This window comes from Monodelphis domestica, chromosome 3 (assembly GCF_027887165.1).
Source record: "Monodelphis domestica isolate mMonDom1 chromosome 3, mMonDom1.pri, whole genome shotgun sequence".
NCBI lineage: Eukaryota > Metazoa > Chordata > Mammalia > Didelphimorphia > Didelphidae > Monodelphis > Monodelphis domestica.
Window position 1 is genome coordinate 268,958,605 of NC_077229.1, and position 21,753 is coordinate 268,980,357.

At 37.1% G+C, this 21,753-nt stretch overlaps 1 long non-coding RNA gene across 1 annotated transcript in view; it reads left to right on the plus strand.

The window, feature by feature from the left end:
* The first annotated feature begins 1,614 nt into the window (after positions 1 to 1,614).
* The window catches only part of LOC103104261 (uncharacterized), a 157,086-nt gene continuing 136,947 nt past the window's right edge, over positions 1,615 to 21,753 (plus strand). The window contains exon 1 of the long non-coding RNA XR_008917681.1: positions 1,615 to 1,837. This is a non-coding gene — a long non-coding RNA (uncharacterized LOC103104261). The remainder of the gene's footprint in view (positions 1,838 to 21,753) is intronic.

A 21,753-nucleotide genomic window follows, 5' to 3' on the forward strand; every position in this document is an offset into this window, starting at 1 on the left:
TTATCCTTCTTTCCATTTCTATTTGATTTATTTAAAATTTTCATTCTGTAGACATTGTGGCATCCTATGATTCATGGCATTGAAAAGACTTTGTTTTGTATTATTTCTTGGGACTATAGAAACAATGTACAAATTTTCAAACTCAATTTAACTTGCTTTTTAATTTATTCAATTCTGAGTCTAACCAAGGTCTATATCTATATCTGTAATGATGTATATATATATATATATATATATATATATATATATATATATATATATATATATATATAGACCAACTCAATAGGTTGTCTAGGCAGTAGTTATTTTTTTATCCACTTGATTTTTCTTGGGTGGATTATTAGGATGGAGTTTTTGTGGATCTAATTAATAAGACTGATATTCAGCTGTCTGATAAGACAGGAACAATGACATCCATAAACAGGGAAATCTAGAAAACTCAACCTCTCTGAGGGAAGTTGTAACATCTTGTCTTGAAGGGTTTTTAAAAGTGATGATTCCATCACTATCTATTGTGAATTAACTGTCCCTTTGTCTATTTTAAGTTAATCAAATCAAAAACTTGAAGTGCCCCTACATAGCACTTAGCTAGCCATTAAGTAAGAGAGTTCACAAGTCACTTATTAGAGAACACTCACACCTCCAAAGGCCACTCTTCCCCCTCCCTCTTCCCCCCTTGGGCAGTGCTAGGCAAATTGAAAGGCTACAGTTGGTTCTTGTGAAGAGAGAGAGAGAGAGAAAGAAAGAGAGAAAAGAGAGAGAGAGAGAGAGAGAGAGAGAGAGAGAGAGAGAGAGAGAGAGAGAGAGAGAGAGAGAGAGAGAGAGAGAAAGAGAGAGAGAGAGAGAGAGGAATTGACTTGGAAAAAGGGGTATAAAAGGTATAAAAAGCCAAATCCAAGGACTGATTCATTCATTTCTGCATTGGTGAGCCCAACTGAACGGAGATTCTTGGAGGCAGTTACTTTTTCCTGGACTCATCCCTGACTGGAGCTTTCTGAGCTTGAGAGGCTTGCTGGATGACTGGAGTGAAGGAGGAAGCTTGCATTAGTGAATTTTTGGCTGAAGGTGCCATTGGGACTTCCATGTGGAGATTGGGACTTGAGGGAGTCCTTTCTGGGTGCTAAGCTAGACTTCATAAGAGAAGCACTTAGGGAGGTAAGGCAGACAATTCTCTACCTCCTTCCTACATTTTCTACTTTAATATCTCTACCTTGTTGTAAATAAAAGTTGCTAACAGTCATTTTGACTTAAGAGCTTATATTTTAAAATTGGTGACCACAATTCAATTATTTTAATTCATATATTTAGTCAAACCAATTCTAAGCTTACACTATGACCCAAAGAATCCATATGTATTTCATATTTTTAGCTGAGTCCTTTAGCTATTATGTGGATGACTTTTTTAGATGCCAGACAGTCTCTAGCAACAGAAAGATCATCTCTATCCTAAGAGCTTTCACTCTTTGAATAAATTGAGAAAGAGTTGGATTCTGTCTCTGGTTTGTGCTTCTAGTGTTAGAAAGATGAGACCTTTATAAGAAAAATTCCTGATGAGGAGAATGAGGCCTCAGAACTACTGTGGACACAGGTCCTGTAAAACCCTAAGCCTGACTAAAGACATAATCTTTATTAGTGCTTCAGGGCTTGAAAGCTAGGGGTTTATAAACAAAACTCTTACAAAAGACCAAGTCCTTTATGAAGAATATTCCTTTAATGTCAATGAGGTAATAATAGAACAATCAAGTCTAGGAAAGTGATGGTTAACCTTTTAGAGACTGAGTGTCATGCCTCATCTCCAGAGACTGTGTGCTGTGCCCTACCCCCCCCGGGGTGCCAGGTATAACCTGCCCTACCCCTCTTACCCTGTACAGGGGAGGGAAGAAGTGCTACCATTGGGCTGCTGGGCAGAGGGGTGGGTGAAATAAGGAATGTCCTCAGGGAGTATAGAGAGGGGGAGGGGAGAGGCCTGAGCATTCTGCTCCCCTCCAGCTCTGCCACCTGTGAGCTACCCCCTTTAGCCCTGTGTGCTCCCGTTGGTCTGCTGGGCAGAGGGGTGGGGGATATGAAACAATGTTATCAGGCATAGTGGAAAGGGAGAGTGGAGCAGCTCCATCTGAGTCCCTCTACCTTTCTAACAATGAACTCTTTGGGAGTGAGGAGATAGAAGGGTGGTACACGTGCCCACAAAGAGTGCCCTGTGTGCTACACTTGGTACTTGTGCTATAGGTTTGTCTTCCCTGGTCTAGGACTTCATAAAAAGCCTAATGGGGCCTAAACCTATACATCTTCTTAAACATTTTTTTTCTTAGGTATCCATGGTATTAGGCTCTCTTTGCCTGAAGGTCTTGGATGGGAGAGAACCATTTATCTCTGTACCTGATCTTCTTCCATTGTTTAAATTGAACCATGACTTTCTGACTTTATCTTTGACACTAGCTACATTTATTAAGATACAGAACACCTCTCTAGTTAGATGTGTGCCTCAAACAGTCTAAAACTGACTAACATTCGACCTTTTGTCTGCTCTGACCCATGAGTAACTAACCTATTTCACTGTATAGTTTTGTGATCTGCCTCAGGCCAGCAGAGTGATTGCAAAGTTGAATTTATAATAGTTTAGATATTTCACAAGATGCTAAAAAAGGGTTTTATTTCATTTTTTCTGTTTAAATGAGATAGTTTAAGGTATCAGATTTAAGAATATTATTTTGTACATGGTTAGGGAATCATTTTAGAAAGCTAGGAAATAAAACATTTAATCACCAAGCATGTTAAATGTCCTTTGATTATGCTTGGTGTTCATGCTATTACCCTAAGTTTCTCCTTGGACCTTTCATTTCTTTTTGATTTCTTTTGCTAGAATTTAAGATCCCAAATTGGCTAAGCATTGGAATTTTGCAGCACAAAATTCAAAAATTAAATGGATCTATGAACTTATTGATGTGGATATTCCACTATAGATGTAGGTTAAAGAAATCCATGCCTGGCCATTCTTTGTGATTCTTCTTTATGTTTTCCTGTGGGTTTCCTTCATGGGACCTCTATAATGTGTTAGGGATCTTCTTCATTTTCTATTATCACCAGAAAAATGAGAGGAAATTGGAAAGTTTATGAACTTTTGAGTTAAAAGACCTGGGTCAAAATCTTGCCTCTTTTATTTGCTATCCACTTGAGCTTTGTCAAATAATAACCTTTCTGACCCTCAGTGTTCCCATTTGTAAAATTAAGGATTTGGATGTGATGGTCTCTAAGATCCTTTCTCTCTTCAGATCTCTGATCATCCTTGTTCAATTTTCTTTGTTCATGCATTACCTTGATCACATTGTTTTACTCATTTCTCTGCTATTATTATTATTATTATTTTTTGGTTTGTAACCTTTTGAAGTCTGCTTACAATTAACTGTACAATAAGTATTTCAAACATCCTGAGTTGCAGGAGAGGGGTATCTATTTTTGATATTTTTCCTTCTCAGTATCTTGTTCCCACCTGAAAAATTCTTTCCCAATAAATTACTCTAGTCACATTTCAGGAAAACAAAGGAGACCAAGAGGAGTTAGATCTTTAGGAGATGCAGTTAGAATCAGTTTTAATAATTGCTAAGTACCCAGCGTATACAGAACTGGAACTTTTCAGAACAATTTGTTCTTATGTAAAAATATAAGCAGCACATTTTAAGAGATAATTTAACATGGATAATAAATGACATAAATAGAACTACTTTAAAGTTTGCAAAGCAGTTAAAAATATTATGTAATAAGCCTCACAACAAGTTTATGAGGGTATCACTATAGAAATTACCCCTCCCATTTATATATGTGGAAATTGAGGCTTGGAGAGGTTAAATGATTTGCTTGTAGTCATACAACTAGTAATTATTAGAGACAGTCTTTGAAAATAGACTTTTCCTGACTTCAAATATAACATTCTGTCTTCTATGCCAATAGGCTTCACTAGTTTCTAGATTTGGAAGAAAGGAGCAGAGAAAGAAGAAATGTTTCTCTATTTTTTTTTACATGCTTTGTCACTTTTCATGGGAATTTATGAAGAAGAACCATTTCTGGCTCTGGGAGCATCTGGGTCTTACAGGCAACATGACTGTTAAAACTTTATAAATAAAATAATTATTAATAAAAATTATTAAGTCCCAACTAGAGTCAAGCCTTTGTAACAGATTCTGCATTCCCATAGGACTGGGATAATAAATGAGATCTCTAGTCAGCATTTGAATATCAAGACTGGATTCTGGACTAGTGAAACAGCTGATTCCAAATGGAAATATTGATGAAATTACTGGTTTCTTTCAGCTCTTATTGGAAATTCACTATTTGGGACTCTATTCCTGACTTCAGTCTACCCATTTTAAAAGAGGAAAGACTATGGAAAGACAGACTAGTCAAAGAAGCAAGAAAAAAATTCCAAGTAACAAGAAAGTTCTGAGACCTTAAAGTGTCAGGGTGATGACTGAATTAGAGGAAGACGAGCAATTCAAATGCTCACCCTCATCAATCTCACTCAGGCAGGAATGCAAGACAGATCATTTCACTTAGAGACAAGACTACACCAATCCTAAGAGACAGGACAACAATGATGCCAAAGTGACAAATGCAATTCCAGCTGCAAGAACGCTCTGTCATCTGCCACCTGAGTCTACGGCCTGACAAAGAAATAGGAAAAGGGGAAAAAGTACAAATAGAAAACTCACTGAGATAGCTTGAAAATTCAACTCTTTTGCTCAACAGGCTTCTCTTCTATTCAAGGACGAAGATCTAGAAGGGACATTCAATATTAAATTTAACCCTTTCAGTTTACAAATAACCGAATGGAGGCCTATAGAATATAAATGACTTGCCTAAAAGCACACAGATCATTAAGCAGCACAGCCAGGATTCAAACCCATGGCTTCTGATCCCAAATCCAGGCCTCAGCACTGCATAGGCACTTTATCCAACACTTTATTTTCTCACAGTCATTTGATTGAGCAGCTTTTTTTCCCCAGTGGCATCAGAAGTGAAAAAAGAAATAGGAAATGTTAAATATTATACAGTTGAATATCTTGCTTGTGATCAGGATTATTACATGATATATAATTTCTTCATTTCTTCAGTTCTCAGTTATCTGTCATTTATATCTATCAGAGTCTATAAAACTCATATTGAACTCCTACATATCAGAGGCATTTCTACCTTTCAGGATTATACTTATTATCTTCAGACAAATTGGGAAATAGATGATAATTCTTTTCAGAGATTTCCATCTTTCTTTTGGGATGCCTTGTGGTTATTGACCTGCCATGTCCTGCCAAAGCTTCTCTGACTTTTTCTGACTCTTTCATCTATTATCCTCAGTTATTCCCTTTGATTCTTTTTCCTGTAGGGATTTCTTCTCTTCATGGAATCATATAGCTAGAATTGTAAAGACCCTGAGAGGCCATCTGGTCATACCCTATTCATTTTACAGACAAGGAAACTGAGACCTCAATTCCCATGCTTTTAAAAATCACAGCTTTTTCCTTTCAAAGAAAAAGAGATCCCAGGATGATTTGATCTGAGGGGGGCAGTGTGTACTTATTAGTGGGAAACAGACTCTCAGATCATAGCATAGAGAAGGAAGGGTTATGGACATCGATGTCTTTGCTGGTTTTGAAATGGCATTTGGCTTAGAATCAAAACTACAGTAGAATTAAGGTAGAAACAATTTGAGTTCGATCAGCTTTTCTATAGAGTATACTATCTGTTTGTCAAAAGGCTGTTTTGTATAGCTTCCTAACAGCATTTCCCTAAGCTTGTTTTTATAATGTAGTCAAATCAGAGATAATGAACTCTCCCTGCAGATCCTCCTTAAAGAAGAGCGGATGGATTTTTAAAAGCATTATCTATTTGCTTATTAGAAATGAATATTAGAAAAACATATATGTTGCATATATGTTTCCATTTTCCTTTTTGGTTATGTTAGAATCTTACCAGAAGCTGATCTATTGAATTAGCTAGGGAAAACTGGAGCTTTCCTGGGGAATTCAGTGTCTAGTTAGGGTTATTCTGAGCTTGGGAGGGAAGCACTAAGGATCAGAATTGAAACTGAGTTTTCTTGACTCTGTCTAAAAGACATTTTCTTCCTTGGTTTTGGAGACAGGGGATGTAAGACAAAATGGACTTTGCTTTGGCTTCACCTCCAGAATTCCCTTTCATTTCCTTTTGTCTCCTTTGTTTTATATCTCCCATTAAGGTAAAAAATGTCTTGCAGCTGCCCAGGGCTTATTTGGAGTCCATCCAAGTTGTTCTCTATAGCAGCCTCTTACTGCAGTGAGATGCTGCCTCCTATCCCAGTTCCTTCTGCTCCAAAGAATTGAAGTCTCTAACACTCAACTTCACATTTCCCCATGATGACACACTTCATAGTTCCTGTATCTGTAAAGAGAATTAAGACTATTAATATTACATTCTTTATGGGGTTGCTTTGGGGAAAATGCTTGCAAACCATAAGGTGTTATGTAAAAGGTAGTATTATGACTGTTATTGTTGAGTTGTTTAGTCATGTTCAACTCTTCATGATCTCCTGGATCATCACAAGCCAGTACTGTCCAAGAGGTTTTCTTGGCAAAGATACTAGAGTGGTTTTCCATTTTCTTTTCCAATTATGACCATTACTAATTCTTATTTTATATATATATATACAAGCATACCTAATTTGAAGCCAACCCGATATGTGAATAATTGGCCTATATAATGTGTGAATTGGGAATTACTCATTTTTCAAAGAGATTCTTCACTTTACAATGTGATTTGTAGCAATATTTTGACATGACAAGTGTGATAGAGGCTGGCACTAGAGAAAAAGTGCCAGACTGAAGAGTATATGAAATTGATCACCTCGACGGGGGAGGGGCCCCAGGAGGGGAATCCTGACTCTGACTGGGAGAGCAGTGAGGGTCTCTCGGTCTTGAGACATCGAAGAGAGAAGGTGGATAAAGACTTCCTCCTGAGGGTTACCCACTTTTCCTGCTGGTGACTGGAAATCTTTCCCCCAAACACTTCCCAATTGAAGGGACTTTCTGAGGAGAATCCTGAGCAGACTTTACCTCAGCTCCTGTTGCCCAGGGGTGAGTCAACTTGACTCTCTCAGGGTGGCTCAGGCTGCCAAGGCCTGAGTTCCCCCCGAACCTGAGGAGGGAGGAAAAGGGTTTAGATAGAGATAGGGACCCCGTTTCCCTACTTTCCTTTTCCCATTCTTCCCTGCCAGTTAATTCCTTTTGTATTATCTGATTGAGTTAACATTAAAGTTATCTGTTCCCCAAGCTGAGTATGAGCAAACAGATCAAGGGGAGACCTTTTTGGGGATAGATATACAATGATACTATATATTATATGAATCTCTCTTGTCGTTCTGTCTCTGTCTTTTTGTCTTGGTCTCTGTCTCTCTCACTCCTTTCATTTAGTGCCACCTGCACCAGAAGAAATGTACCCTGCATCCACTAAAGGTTTTTGTGGACTTGGAGACAACTATTGACAAGAGGATGAGCTCAAACCTAGCTCAGTTCGCTCATCATCCCTAGATCTTAAAGGATCTTGACAGGCTAGCACATTGGGTTGAATCTAAGAAGATTCATAGAGATGGAGGAATATTTTTGTACTTGGGTACAAAAATAAACTTCACAGGCATAGAAGAGCCATGGTCAGACAGGAGTTGTTCTCAGAAAGATCTCAGGGTCTTAGTGAATTGTGTGCTCAATATGAGTAAGTTATGTGCAGCCAAAAAAGTGAATGAGAACTTGGGCTACACAGTAAGTAGCATAGCTTCTAGGAATAGAAAAATATTAGTCCTATTGTGTTTTTCATTCATCAGATCTAATCTTCAGTTTTGTTTTCAGTTCTGGGTACCATGATTTAAGGATGATATTGATGAGCTGAATAATGCCTGGAGGAAAATAACCAGGATGGTAAAGGGCCTTGAGTCCCTATATGAGAATCACTTGAAGTAACTAAGCATGCTTAACTTGGGTAACAGAAGAATCAGGGAGGGCATGATACCTGTCTTCAAGTATTTGAAGATCTGTAAGGTGGAGGAGGGACTGCACTTGTTCTATTTGGTTCTAGAAGGCAGAAGCTGGAACAAAGGGTAGATGAACAAAAAGGAAAATTTAGGTTTGATGTTAGAAGAAACTTTCTAAAAATTAGAACTGTCCGAAGGATCTATGATTTTGTCAAGTGTGAATGCAAAGAAAGGAAGGAGAGAAAGGAGGAATGAAGGAGGAAAGGAAAAAAGAATGAAGGAGGGAAGACTAGAGAAAGAAGGAAGGAGGGATGTAGGAAGGGAAGGAGGAAGGTAGGGGAAAATGGAGAAAAAGAGACTTATTTTTTTGTCATTGTGCTGCTAAGCATTCTTAACTATTCTACATGAGCTCCTTGAAGATAAAACTTTGGAAACCTTTCTTTGCATAGTTAGAACTTAGCAGAGTGTCTGGCCCATAACTAGGGCTTAATAGATGATTTTTGATTGACTACCAAAAAGGAAATTAACCAAATTGCACCTTTTTAAAATGTCCTCTGAATGGAGGAAACCTCAATATTTTGAAGGGAAGCCAATTTGGTAGTTTTCTGTTTATATCACTGACAGTGAAAGACAAGTAAAATCAGAAGTAGTGTGCTAGTTTTAAAGTACCTTTGATTGTTAAACTTTCTTTTTGATTGAGGATTTTACTCAATATAAGGGGAAGGAGAAAATGAATACAGTTGCTAGGAGAAGTACAGATTTCAGAAATCCAATTTTTTCATGAAATCATTTTAATTTTCTTCAAGATAACCAAGATCACCAGAAACTTGCAAGAAAACAAAATTGATATTTATTTTTAAGTGTCCTTAGAACACATACTTTTTTTTGGTATTAGACAGTCTTGCTGTAAAATATATTTAGGATTCAGGCCAAGGGAAAATGCTATTGGCAAGACTGTCCTAAAATGAGTATACTTTACATAGCATCATTAGAACTGGAAGAGAACTCGGAGTCTAACTAGTCCAACCCATCCGTGAACATCTGTAGCATTTTTCAGGAGAAGACTATTTTTACCTTTCTTTGTACCTCTAGCACTTAGCAAACTGGCTGGCAGCATAGCCAGTGTCTCAGAAATATATATATTTTTTATAAACCCTTACCTTCCGTCTTGGAGTCAATCCTGTGTATTGGCTCCAAGGCAGAAGAATGGTAAGGGCTAGGCAATGGGGGTCAAGTGACTTGCCCAGGGTCACACAACTAGGAAGTGGCTGAGGCCAGATTTGAACCTAAGACCTCCCATCTCTAGGCCTGGCTCTCCATCCACTGAGCCACCCAGCTGCTCCCAGAAATAATTTTTTAACTGAAATCATTGTCAAGAAATCACTAACACTTTGCTACTAGACCAAGTATGAGGGGGAACCCATTATTTCCCAAGGTAGCCCATTGTATTTTTGGACAGCTTTATTGTTAGAGAACTTTGTCTAGCATTGGTCTTAAATCTATCACCTCATAACTCATAGTTCTTAGTTCTTCTGTCTTTTGGACTAAGGAGATCAAGTCTAATCCCCTATTTAAGAGGGAGCCCTTGTTATTACTCATATCCCTGCTAGTTTCTTCTCTTGGCTCAACATCCCTAATTCTTCCAACTCAGTCATGTATGCCAAGATTTCTAGTTTCTTCACCATCCTAGCCAATTTCTCCAACTTCATTTTTTCCCTTGAAAATGTGTGTGGTTAGATACTTAGGGTACAATGCTCGTAAGCAAGATCCCGGTTGAGTATATAAGGTCAAAAAGTGTCAGACAGATCAGGTGAGCCAGATTTCATACTGGGAATGGAGAACAGAAGACAGTGAGCCAGTAAGATAGGTTCTAGCGAAGAGCAAGGGACACGACTAGCTTCAAGAGTTTGGCTTTAGGAAGCTGTATATCTCTGACGGTTCTTAGGGGCTGAACCCTTGTAGGCCAAACTCTTGAAAGGAGATCACACAACTAAAATGAGTCCTGTTCATCTACTGGAGCCAAGAAAAATAGGCTGTAAGCAGGCAACTATACCCTGAAGGCATTCTTCTTAGGGTGCACCAACAATCTCTTGGAAACCCAGACCCAAATAGGTAAAAGTTGTTGTTATTACTAGGTCCTTTAGCAGTAAGACCTGAAAGTAGCATCATCTTATAGTTTGATCCGGAGGTCACCAGAGGGGAGCCCTCCAAGGGTTCTGCAGGGTCACGTCTTTAAGGAGTCTGATGACTCTTGACTTTTGATGAAGAGGCCTTGACTTCATTGGATTGTGTTCTACTTCTCAGGGTCCTGCCATTCCTTAACAATGGACTCACATGGAGCTTTTAGGAAAAGCATAAAAACTGTCTTAGTCAACCGCTTTATAGATTAAAACCCAATTTGTTTCATTTCATTTCAATTCAATTTAACAAGTGTTGCTACTTTCATAGATTCGGGTTTGGGTAGATTATAGGATAGCACATGGAAAGGTTTCTCTTCATCTCTGAATTTGGGAACATGCATGTTCTTTGGAGAATCACATGATGATTTCTGAGATAGAAAAGGAGTCTATATGGGCTGCAAGTTCATTCCTTTTTTGGGAGGTGAAAGGACAAAGGCTTTGGAATTAAAGCTTCAGCAGCCAGAGACTAGGACTCCAGTTCCTTATTTATTATTGTTCTCAATGACCCCACCTAGATTTAGACATGATTGTTCAGTGAAGTCAAACCCAACTCAAAAGACATAAAATGCCTTTAAAATTTTCTTTTGATTAAATTATCCTGAATTTTGAAGGGCTAACAATAATTATTGAAAAACCACAGGCCAGTTAAAAATGTCAACAGAGTAAGTCCAGGCAAGGCACATGCTGTGCCAATTAATTATCTTATGAATTCCTGCTCCCGTCTGGATTCTCTCTATGCTATCTTAATTACTGGGTAATCTCCCAATTGTGTGAGTATACCCAATTATATTTGGCTTCAGTGTAAACAAGGTCACATGGGAAATATAATTCTGAAGTGCCAGACTTAACAATTTGCTTCTTAGAGCTCTCTTCTAAACTGTCCTGCTGAAATTCAGGTAACTCAAACGAAGTATTGCCACCACCTTCTTCTTTTCCTCAGGCCAGACTTATCATCTATAATAGAAGGTGACACGGAGTGCATATTATCATAGAATCAGTCTTGGCAGTTCTGATTCTGGCAAAATTTAGAAAAATGTATTTTCTTGTCATAGGTATAAGTACTGTCTAAGCAGTTTGCCTGTGTGGATGACAGAAATACTAGGCTGGGGACACCTATTAACTGAATAGCTCTTAATTTTGTAATTAACCAAAATTAAATTATCGAAGAACAAATCAAACCACAGCAACAAGTAAAGCAACAAACGTTATTAAACCCTTACTATATGACAAGGTCCTAGGCTAAATGCTGGAGATACAAATACAGCAAAAAGATAGTGTCTGCCCTTAAGGATTTTGAAGATAACACACTGGAGGGATCTGAAAAGGACATGCTTTTGAGGGGTATGTGGTAGTGGAATGAATATACCTGAGGGCTTAAGTGGCTCTGAAGTTTGAATACTATTGACACTGCCAGGCTAGGGATTTTCATGCAAGTGTGTCTAAATGTGGATAGCTAGTTCATATAATGGATAGAACATCAGACCTGAAATTAAAAAACAAAACAAAACAAAACTCTTTCTGAGTTCAAATCTGGCCTCAGATACTAATTAGCTATATGACCCTGAACAGGTCACTTATCTCTGTCTCAGTTTCTCACCTGTAAAATGAACTGGAGAAGGAAAAGGCAAACTATTCCAATATCTTTGTCAAGAAAACCCCAAATGGAGTCCCAAAGAGTTGGAAATGATTGAAATGATTACACAAGTGTCTTTGTGTCATAACTAATACTCAGAGTGGATTAAAAATGTCCACTGTTAGAATTCTCTGCAGAAATTAAGGTGTCATTAACAACCAAATAAAAGACAGAACATCTCATCAATGTTTAAGTTCCCTCTGATAATGTGTATCTGTACTGAAAGTAGCACAAAGTTAGTTAAAGTACTTCTTTACTTAAACTAGGTAAGGATAGAGTCTACAATTGGATTTCTCTGGGTATCTAGATGTGTTTCTCCATCAAAGTACCCGAGGCAAACACAATGAAGAACAAATAGATTTGTTAGTTATAAATCTATTTAGGATTTTGTTACTAACTCCAGTCAAATATTTCTTTGACCAAAGCCTTTCTCCCCCTGTTAATATCTATTAGAAAATGATACTTATTTTTGAAACTTTATAAATTTGTATGTCATACATATATATTTGAATTTTATTTCTCTTGTTTTTTTTTTATAGTAAGGAATTTCTGGTCCCAGGATTCCAATTAAGATTCAAAGAGAAACGTAGCCAACACACCTAAATTTATTCTTAAAAGAAAGACTCCAAGGGGCATGTACTCTTAAATGAATACCCACCTCATTTATCATGATTGCTGAACTTTCTGCTTGTAACTTGTAACTTCTTGGTTTCCTGATGACCAACTTTCATCTTGATTCTACTGTTTGTTGTCTGTCTTTGTGCTGGCCACCTTATCCATTTTGATTTTATTTTTACTTTGTTATTTTCTTTTATTTGCTCCTTTAGCTTTGTCATCTCGACTCCAACCTCTCTGGTTTCTTAGTTGTTGATGAAGCTCATATTGATCTTAATTTACTCTTCTCATATCCTACCTTCTGTCATTTAGGATGAATCAACTAGCCAATCATTCTTTATCTCTTATTTCATGTTAGTGGGACATGGTAAGAATCTATGCTGAGTCAATCAGAAGTCTTCCTAGAGGATAGCTAGGTGACTCAGTAGATAAAGAACCAGGCCTGGAGATGAGAGGTCTTGGATTCAAATCTGGCTATAGACATTTCCTAGCTGTGTGACTCTGAGCAAGTCACGTAACCCTCATTGCTTAGTGTTTACCACTTTTCTGCCTTGGAACCAATACATAGCATTTATTCAAAGATGAAAGGTAAGGGTTTTTAAAAGAAACATCTTACCAGATCTTAGTTTTTATTAGTATAGAGAAGTTCCAGTATAAAACATGTTCTACTGATAAAATTTGAGCTACCTGTGGACTATTGATAAAATGCTTATTTAGCACTTAAAGTTCATAAGACACCATGCTAAATCCTGGGGATACAAATGAGGGTGCCAAGAGACTAAGGAATTTGCTCAGGGTCATCAAGATAGTATGTAAGAGTCTGGATCCATATTGAAGAACTTGTGGCATGTATACTGGGGCTTGCTGGAGGGGGCTGCTTCCTTCCTCCCTCCATGGGTGTCTGAGGACATTTCTCACATGACCTACCCCTCTTCCCAGAAGTTGAATGGGAACACTTCCTCCCTGCCTTGTCTGAGATAAAGTGGGGGCAGGGCTCACATATGGCATGAGGGTTGTGGTTTGGTCACTTGTTCTTTAAGGTCTCTAAAAGGTTCACCATCACTGGACTAGATTGAACCCAGGTCCTACTGGTTGTAAAACTAATCTTTTGTCCTTTTATCCTTTATATAAACTGCATTTCAGAAAATGTCTCCAAGGTCAATTTAATTCAATAAGCCTGTATTAAATGTTCATGTTGTTCCAGGAAGGATCAAGGAAGTCCTTGTGTAGGAGGTAGCTCTTATGCTGAGGCAAGAAGTAGAGGTGACGTAGGAGATCATGCCATACCTATAGAAGAGTCTGAGCAAAGTCTGTGAGCAAGGGATGAAATTTCATGTAGAAGTTTAGGATTTGGATTCGGGGATTCCATGACCAGACAATAATCATTTAGATAACTATTAAATGGCTTCCATATGCATACTCTGTGTTAGCTGCCAGGGATACAAAGGTAAAATGAAAGCCCCTACCCTCAAGGAGCTGATATTCTATTAAGGGAAATGTGCACATATAAATAATTATGAAATATATAAAAATTATAAAATTGCTGGCATAGTTTTGACCACTTATATACATATTATACATAGCTCAAGTTCAAATCCTCATAGTATTACCTTTTAGCAGGAGGTTTGCATTAGTCTCTGAAAGTTTGAAGAAGACTCAGTAGAATATCATAATATTGCCCATCTAGCAGCCTTACATCCAGTACCCTTTTGAGGGAGTCCTCACCACAACGTTTTGCTGAATCTGAAGGAATTTAATCCTTAGAGAACCCCAAATCCTGTGTGTGGGAGGGTAGAGGGGAAAAGGCGAAGGAAGAAACATTTTTAAGTACCTACTATATATTTTGCTCTGTGCCAAGTACTATATAATTATAATTTCTTTTGCTCCTTATAATAATTCTGGAATGTAGGTGTTATTATTATACCCATTTTACATTTGAGAAAACTGAGGTGGCTAATGCTTTATCTACCCTACCACTTAACTGAGAGGATTCCATTGATTCTTTTTCTTTTTTAAAATCCTTACTTTCTGTCTTAGAATCTATATTAAGTATCAGTTCCAAGGCATAAAAGTGGTAAAGGCTAGATAGTTGGAGTTAAGTGACTTGCCCAGGATCATATAACTAGGAAGTTATATGAGGCCATATTTGAACCCACGAGCTCATGTTTCCAGGCTTAGCTCTCTATTTACTAAGTCACTTAACTGTCCCTCCCCCATCAATTTTTTATGGGTTATTGTGAATTTTTCATGCGTTTTCTATATTTGCTTGTGTGTTTCTATGAGGTATTTTACTCTATTCTTTTGCATTTTTCAAGTTTTTATGTGTTTTATTTTGAGGGGGATAAATAAAAGTTATCTTGTTCTTGATAAATGAATGCATTGCTGACTTGAGTATTTGTACATAATTGAATGAACTTTTTTCCTCAAATATGTAAAGATTCAGGTGATTTAGGTCCGTATTCTGATATTTGACGAAGTATATTCTGGGTGGGAACAACAAAAGCCATATAGATAATTAAAAAAAATTTTTTTTGCCCTATCCCTGTATTGGAATCAATCCATGGAAAAATAATACTTGGGGGCCTGAACAATAGAATACCAATATTTTGGGGTCTAAACCATTGATTACACAGTGTACAAGTTTGCCAGTTTGCCAGGAAAGATGTGCATGCATGCGTGTGTGTGTGTGTGTGTATGTGTGTGTGTGTGTGTGTGTGTGTGTATGTGTGTGTGTGTGAGTTAAAATCAGTCTGTAAAGACAAATTGGATCTAGGTTGCAAAGAGCTAAAATGCCATGTAGAGGAATTTGTGTAAGTAGCAGGCAAGAAGAAATCTCTGAATCTTTCTGAGCAGGGAAGCTAAATGGTCAAGCCTTAGGATACTGAATGTGGCAGCTTTTTAGAAGAGTTATTACAAAGGAGAGATATTTAAAGGATGAAGAACAATGAAAAAGATATAGCAATAGTCCTAGAAAGAGGTAATTGGAGTCTGAACTAGGGTTCTCAGGTATAAGGATAGGGGTTGGGGTAGAAAGGAAGACTACGAATTAAGTACTGAACTTCCTTAAAAAAAGCCATTCTTTTTAGAATCTTCCTTAAGCTATTAAACCAAGATAATTCATCTTAGAACTATACAATGATAACTTGATTGATCTCTGGGATGAAGTCTTTACATAATTCACTGTGTTAAAAATTCCATGAAGTGATTGAAGTACCTTATATGGCTCCACCTCAGTCTTCCTGTCAAGCTTATTATAATTTATGAGAAAAATGTCATAAATTTGTATACCTTTTATTAGTACTTATAACACTGAAGGTAATATGGATCTTTAGCCACTACACACAGGGTGACTTCTCCTTCTCCCCTTTGATATTAGGGCATCTAACTGTCTGATTTACATTCCCAACCAAAATGGGAAAAGAGGAAACTGGTCAATTACAGTTAACTTTAGGGCCCTCAACTGCTGGGTTCAGCCCATGTCATGGCTCGAGGGGTCCTTGGTAGATGGAGTGGCAAGGCAGAAATGAAAGAAGAAGACAGCTGTGTGTGTGTAACTGCCTGGGGCCAGGTTCTGCATGGAATGGCTGCTTCACAATGCCCAGGGCTAGCTTTTATTTTTATACCCATTTTCTTGGCACACAGCTACATTATTCAACATATGTGTTCAAATAAAGATAATTGGATAAGTGATACATTAACTTTTAACAAATCATTTGATTAACATACTGAGATAATTTTATACACTTATATTGTAACTATTGATTCTGACAGGATACACAAAGGTTTTGCACAAATTAAATGATTTTGTCAAAGGTGGCTTAATTTTCTCATTAACTTGTGAGGAGCTTAAACTTACAGACAATCAAGGAAAATCACTTATTACCTTTAATAAAAATAGATAATCAATCAGGAATCCTAGAGGCAATTAACAATCTTAGTAGCCAAGTGAAGAGATCAAAGGGGTGCTAGAAACACAATTCAGATTTAATATTAGACTAATTTTTCAGAGTTTGTTGGGGAATTTTCTAAGATAGGCTTTAGTTGGTAAATCAAGTCACTGAGGCATGATGAGACATGGTGTACTAAAGCATATTGTATAGGCCTCTCCTTATGAATGATTCATGTATTGGCTTAGGAGAATAAGTTTCAGAGCATGGGAGTAAGGGATTTCTGGGTAAGGCTTTGTGGGCACAGCTTTTGCTAGGAATTATATACCTAAGCAAAAGTTAATCCATGATGGTTTTTGGGTTTGGTTTTGTGAGTTTGATCTATTGGTGATATTTTTGGGGAAATAGTGTGCAAACATTTTGATCTCATATTACTTTTTCTGAGACTAGGGAGAGGACAATAATCATATCAATTCCATTACTAAAGGATATTAATGAGAGAAATCATACCGAGGGGGCTGAGTGGGTGATTCCATTCTGTCAAGGAAACACTTTGTGATTTCTTGGCTTCCACGTGTGACTATCAAGGCCTGATGGCTCCCAGCGCTCCTCCTCTACCCCTTTCTTATTACCTGATAATCCAATTCAACCAACATTTATTAATGCCTGATGAATGCCAAGTCTTGTGCTAAATGTGTGAGAGAGAAAGGAATAAAGCTAATAACTAAAAAGAAAGTTCTTGCTCTCAAAGATCTTATAATCTTGGAGTAGGGGGTGAAGAGGAAGCAGAAAAATGGAGTGGGGGAAGAGACCAAAAGGTATTCAGCATTGGGGAACCTTGTTCTGTCCAGTTAAAACCAAACACAACAGCAGGTGTTGAATAGAGTGAGTTGAAAAATCCAGTTTCTGCCCTGTGTATAGAAAGGCATTGGGAAGAGTTTTGTGCTCTCCTCTCCAGTCTTCAGCTAAAAGGAGAAGGATCTGAGGAAAGTGGTATCCATCATGGCTTAAATTAGCAGTTTTGTGATGAATTATAAGTGATGAGTTTAACCTGGGAGGGGAATTTTGTTCCTTGAAGTTGAAATGCAGAGCAATAGAAGCAGAGTGGAGAGAGCCCAGACAAGGTAAGCCCAAACTCCCTCAGTGGCAGTCCTCTCTGACACAAAGAGGGAGTAGAATAATGTTCACATAAGATCAGAACAGAAATTTCTTTTGGAAATTTTTTGTTGTTGTTGAAGATTAACACAATCTCTTGAGGATTTGCCATTTATTCTGACCTCAAAATTTCCAGGTCAATGATCTTCCAGGAACATTGATAGAAGAATAGTTCAGGTGACAAAGACATGATGACTTTAGTCCAGTGATGCAATGTTATGTAGTTTCCCTAAGAAAAAGTTAATGTGAACTATGTAGGAACTGTGTTGTTACTCAGGAAATTTCCATTAATATGGGTTCAGTCCAGAATATGAGGTAATAGTCCTATGGTGCTCTGCATTGGTAAGACCATGGATGGATTACTATGTCCAGTAGTGGGACACTATTTTAAGAGAAATAGTGAGAAACTAGAGAATGTCCTTGAGAAGAGTGACAAGGACCGTTAGGTTATTTTCAAACATGCCACATGAAGAATAGTTGAAAGAACTATGGGTCCTTAGTGTGTGAGAGAGAGAACTTAAAAAGGATATGGTTGCAACCTCCAAATATCTAATATTATTGTATGTGTGAAATGTTCAAGAAGGACTAGAACCTCTTTTCAGGGCTGCTCATTCACTTTTGTTGTCCACCTTTTACCCAACTCTCACCTGTGACTCCAAAAACCTGTAGCATAAGAAACATCCTCCTGCTGACAACCAACAAAATAGTGATAAACCAGTTTCCCAAGTTATGGGATGTCTACCTCAATCATGTTAAGACTTCCCTGGCAAAATAGGCAGATGAGAACAATTTGTTCCAATGATCATGAAGGTAGTTGAAGTGGATTTTGTGGAGTGCTTAAAGCTTGGTCAGACTTAGAAGAAACAAAGTTTGTCCACTACATCCTGGGCCATTACCAATCATCCTTTCTTTTCTCTTGCCATTGTACTTCAGTTATTCTGGAAGGGAGAATGAGACTGATGACTGTGCAACTTTGCCTCACTTTAATCCATTTCATGAGCAAGTTAATACATTATCCCATGGTGTCATTGATCCTCTTTGAAAGGAAGAAAGAAGAACAACATATGTAAAGGAGACTAGCATCATTCCATGTATCTTTGAAGAGCAGAACAAGAACTGATGCATGGAAGTTATAGAGAACAGATTATAATTATAGTTATATATAATTATAGAGAACAGATTAGAATATAAACACAGATTATGTATATGGATATAAATTTATATATCCATATCTCTTTCTCTCACCACCTATATATACAATAAGAACGATCAAAACATAAAACATTGAATGTACTATCTGGTAAGATAGTGGGTTCTTTGTTAGTGGATGGCTACTTTTTGGGGTGTTAAAGCAGAGATTAGACAGGGAATTGGTTTAGATGAACTTCTAAAGTCCCTTCCAATACTATCTGTGATTTTCTAATTCTATTACAAGAAGGCTTGAAAGTTCAGTTGATTCTTAAATCAAACACAATACTAGTGGTTTGGCCCTTTAATAGTCTTGTTTTCTAACACAACTAAGTTGAACTATTTTTTAAATTTAAAGATGAGCCTTACTGTGTAATATTCTCTTTGTATTTACTTTGATCTAGATTGCTAATGCCCTTCTTTTCGTCCTCCTAGTTTGAATTTTTGGTAAGGCTACAGGCATGTACTAACTTGTATGTGACCTAGTTCCAATTAGAGTCCAGGCATCTTATATACACACTATTCACAAACTGAATTAGAAAAAATCCTCTAAATACATGGTCTCCTCCTAATTATGCATCTGCAGGTAGAAAAATGCAAAAAATTTATGAATTTTAATTGAAAATATATGACTTTAATTCAAGCTCTGAAGATGTAGGAATAAATCATTTTCAAAGTGACAAAGACCTTCCTGTGTGTTGAAGTATGTTTTCTTATACTTATTATTGGGTTTGCAAGAATACTTTTGAGAATACATTTGAAAGTATATATACTCACCAAGTTTCACTGGATCCCTACCCCCATACTTCATCGAACATGAAAGTAACTTTGAGTTTTTTGTTCAGTTGTGTCCAACTGTTCATGACTCCATTTGGGGTTCTCTTGGCAATACTGGAGTGGTTTGCCATTTTCTTTTCTAGCTCATTTTACAGATGAGGAAACTGAGGAAAACAGGGTTAAGTAACTCATCCAGAGTTGCAAAGCTAGTAAATCTCTAAGGCTAGATTTGAACTCCGGAAGATAAATCTTTCTGACTCTAGAACTGGTGCTTTATCCACTATGCCACTTAGCTACCCAACCTTGAATCTAGGTTAGAACAAACTGTAGAAGGGCCTACCAAGCTGGAAAGTCTTTAAGTAAGAATCTTGAAACAGGGATATGTCTATTTAAATACTCTGCCCTTAAATTAAATTAGACATCTTCTAAAGCCTGTACTCTTAGAAGGGATTTGTCCTAGACTTTCTCCCTAAAATGACATCACTGAACATATTTATGTATATTAAAGTAGTAATAAGGATCATAAGGTCATACATTTCTAACTAGAAGGGAATTTAAAGGTTAATTAGTTCAAAGTTTTCAGTTTATGTATGGATTACTATGTCCAATGTTGAGCACACAATTTTAAGAGGAACACTGACAAAAATGGAGGATGTTCTATGGAGGGTGATAAGGAGAGTGAGGTTATTTGCAAGCTTTCATTTACAGCATGAAGTTTGGTTGAGAAAAAAAAAAACTGAAGGCACTCAGGGATTAAATGGCTTACTCAGGGTCACACCAATGATGTGTCAGAGGTAGGAGCTGAACCCAAGTCCACCTGACATGTGGTCCCATGCTGTATTTTTTTTTGTTTTCTTTTATATTTTTCACATTACATGTAGATATATTTTTAATAATCACTTTCTAATAACTTGATATTCACATTCTCTCACTCCTTTTTATTCTTTCTCCCTCTCCAAGATGGCAGGTAATATCATATAGGTTGTACATGTTTTGTTATGCAATACATATTTTCACCTATGTCATGTTGTGAAATATGACATGTATTGCTTATACTAGGGAAAATTCATAAAGGAAATAAAGTAAAGAATGATATGCTTAAAGATATGCATTCAGACTCCATAAGTTCCTTTTATGGTAGTAGAATAACCTTTTTCATCATGAGTCCATTGGAGTTGGCGTAAATCCTTGCATTGCTGTAATAGTTAAATCATTCTCAGTTGATCATCATATGCTATTGCTTTTAACTGTGTTCCCCATTCTCCTATTTCTGCTCACTTCATATAAGTCTCTTCAGATTTTTTCATCATCTTGTTTGTCATTTCTTATGGCACAAGAATATTCCATTACAAGCATATACCACAACTTGTTCAGCCATTCCTCAATTAATGGGCATCCCTTCAGTTTCCAGTTATTTGACACCACAAAAGAGCTACTATACATATTTCTGTACAAGTAGGTCCTTTCCCCCTGATCTCTTTGGGTTACAGAGCTACTAGTGGGTCTCAATGGGTCATGTACTAGATCAAATGGAATGCACAGTTTAGTGGCCTTTGGGGCATGGTTCCAAATTGTTCTCCATAATATCAGTTTAAAGCTCCATCAACATTGTATTAGTGTCCCAATTTTTCCACATCTCCAATATTAATCATTTTCCTTTTTGGTCATATTAGCCAATTATAAAGTCAGTCAGCTCCAAAGGACTCCTAATAAAAAATCTATCCCTTTAAAGTGAAGAACATGTTATTCTTCACTTTATTTCCTTCATGAATTTTCCCCTCGTATAGATAATACATGTCCTTTTTCACAACATGATACAGATTAAAATATGTATCACATAATAGAATGTGTACAAACTATATAATAGTAGGTATGAGGTGGTAGCTCAGGATTGTATTAATTTGTATTTCTCTAATTAATAATGATTTGGAACATTTTTGGGTACGGCTAAAGATAATTTTATTTTTTTTCCAAGGGTCAAATGTTTTATTTCTTAATATGTTCATAAAAGAGAGATAAGAATATTTTTTTTAGCCATTCACTAAATTTCATCAGAAGAACCTTACCAGATACTGTGCGTCATGTATTTGTTTTCCTTAAGCAGTTTTGTCTGCAAGCAAGAAATCTTTAGTTTCTTCAAATGATCCCAAAAGCAAGATTCTGAGTTCTTTTTTTCTAATCAGACCACTTAACTCATAAAAATCCCTTTTTTATTCTGGACTAGATAGAATTTGTGAAATACTTAATGTGAGATCATAATGATTAAAATTCACTGCAATTAATTATAAGAGGCCATATGTGCTTCCCAATGATTAGGAGTCAGGGATAGAT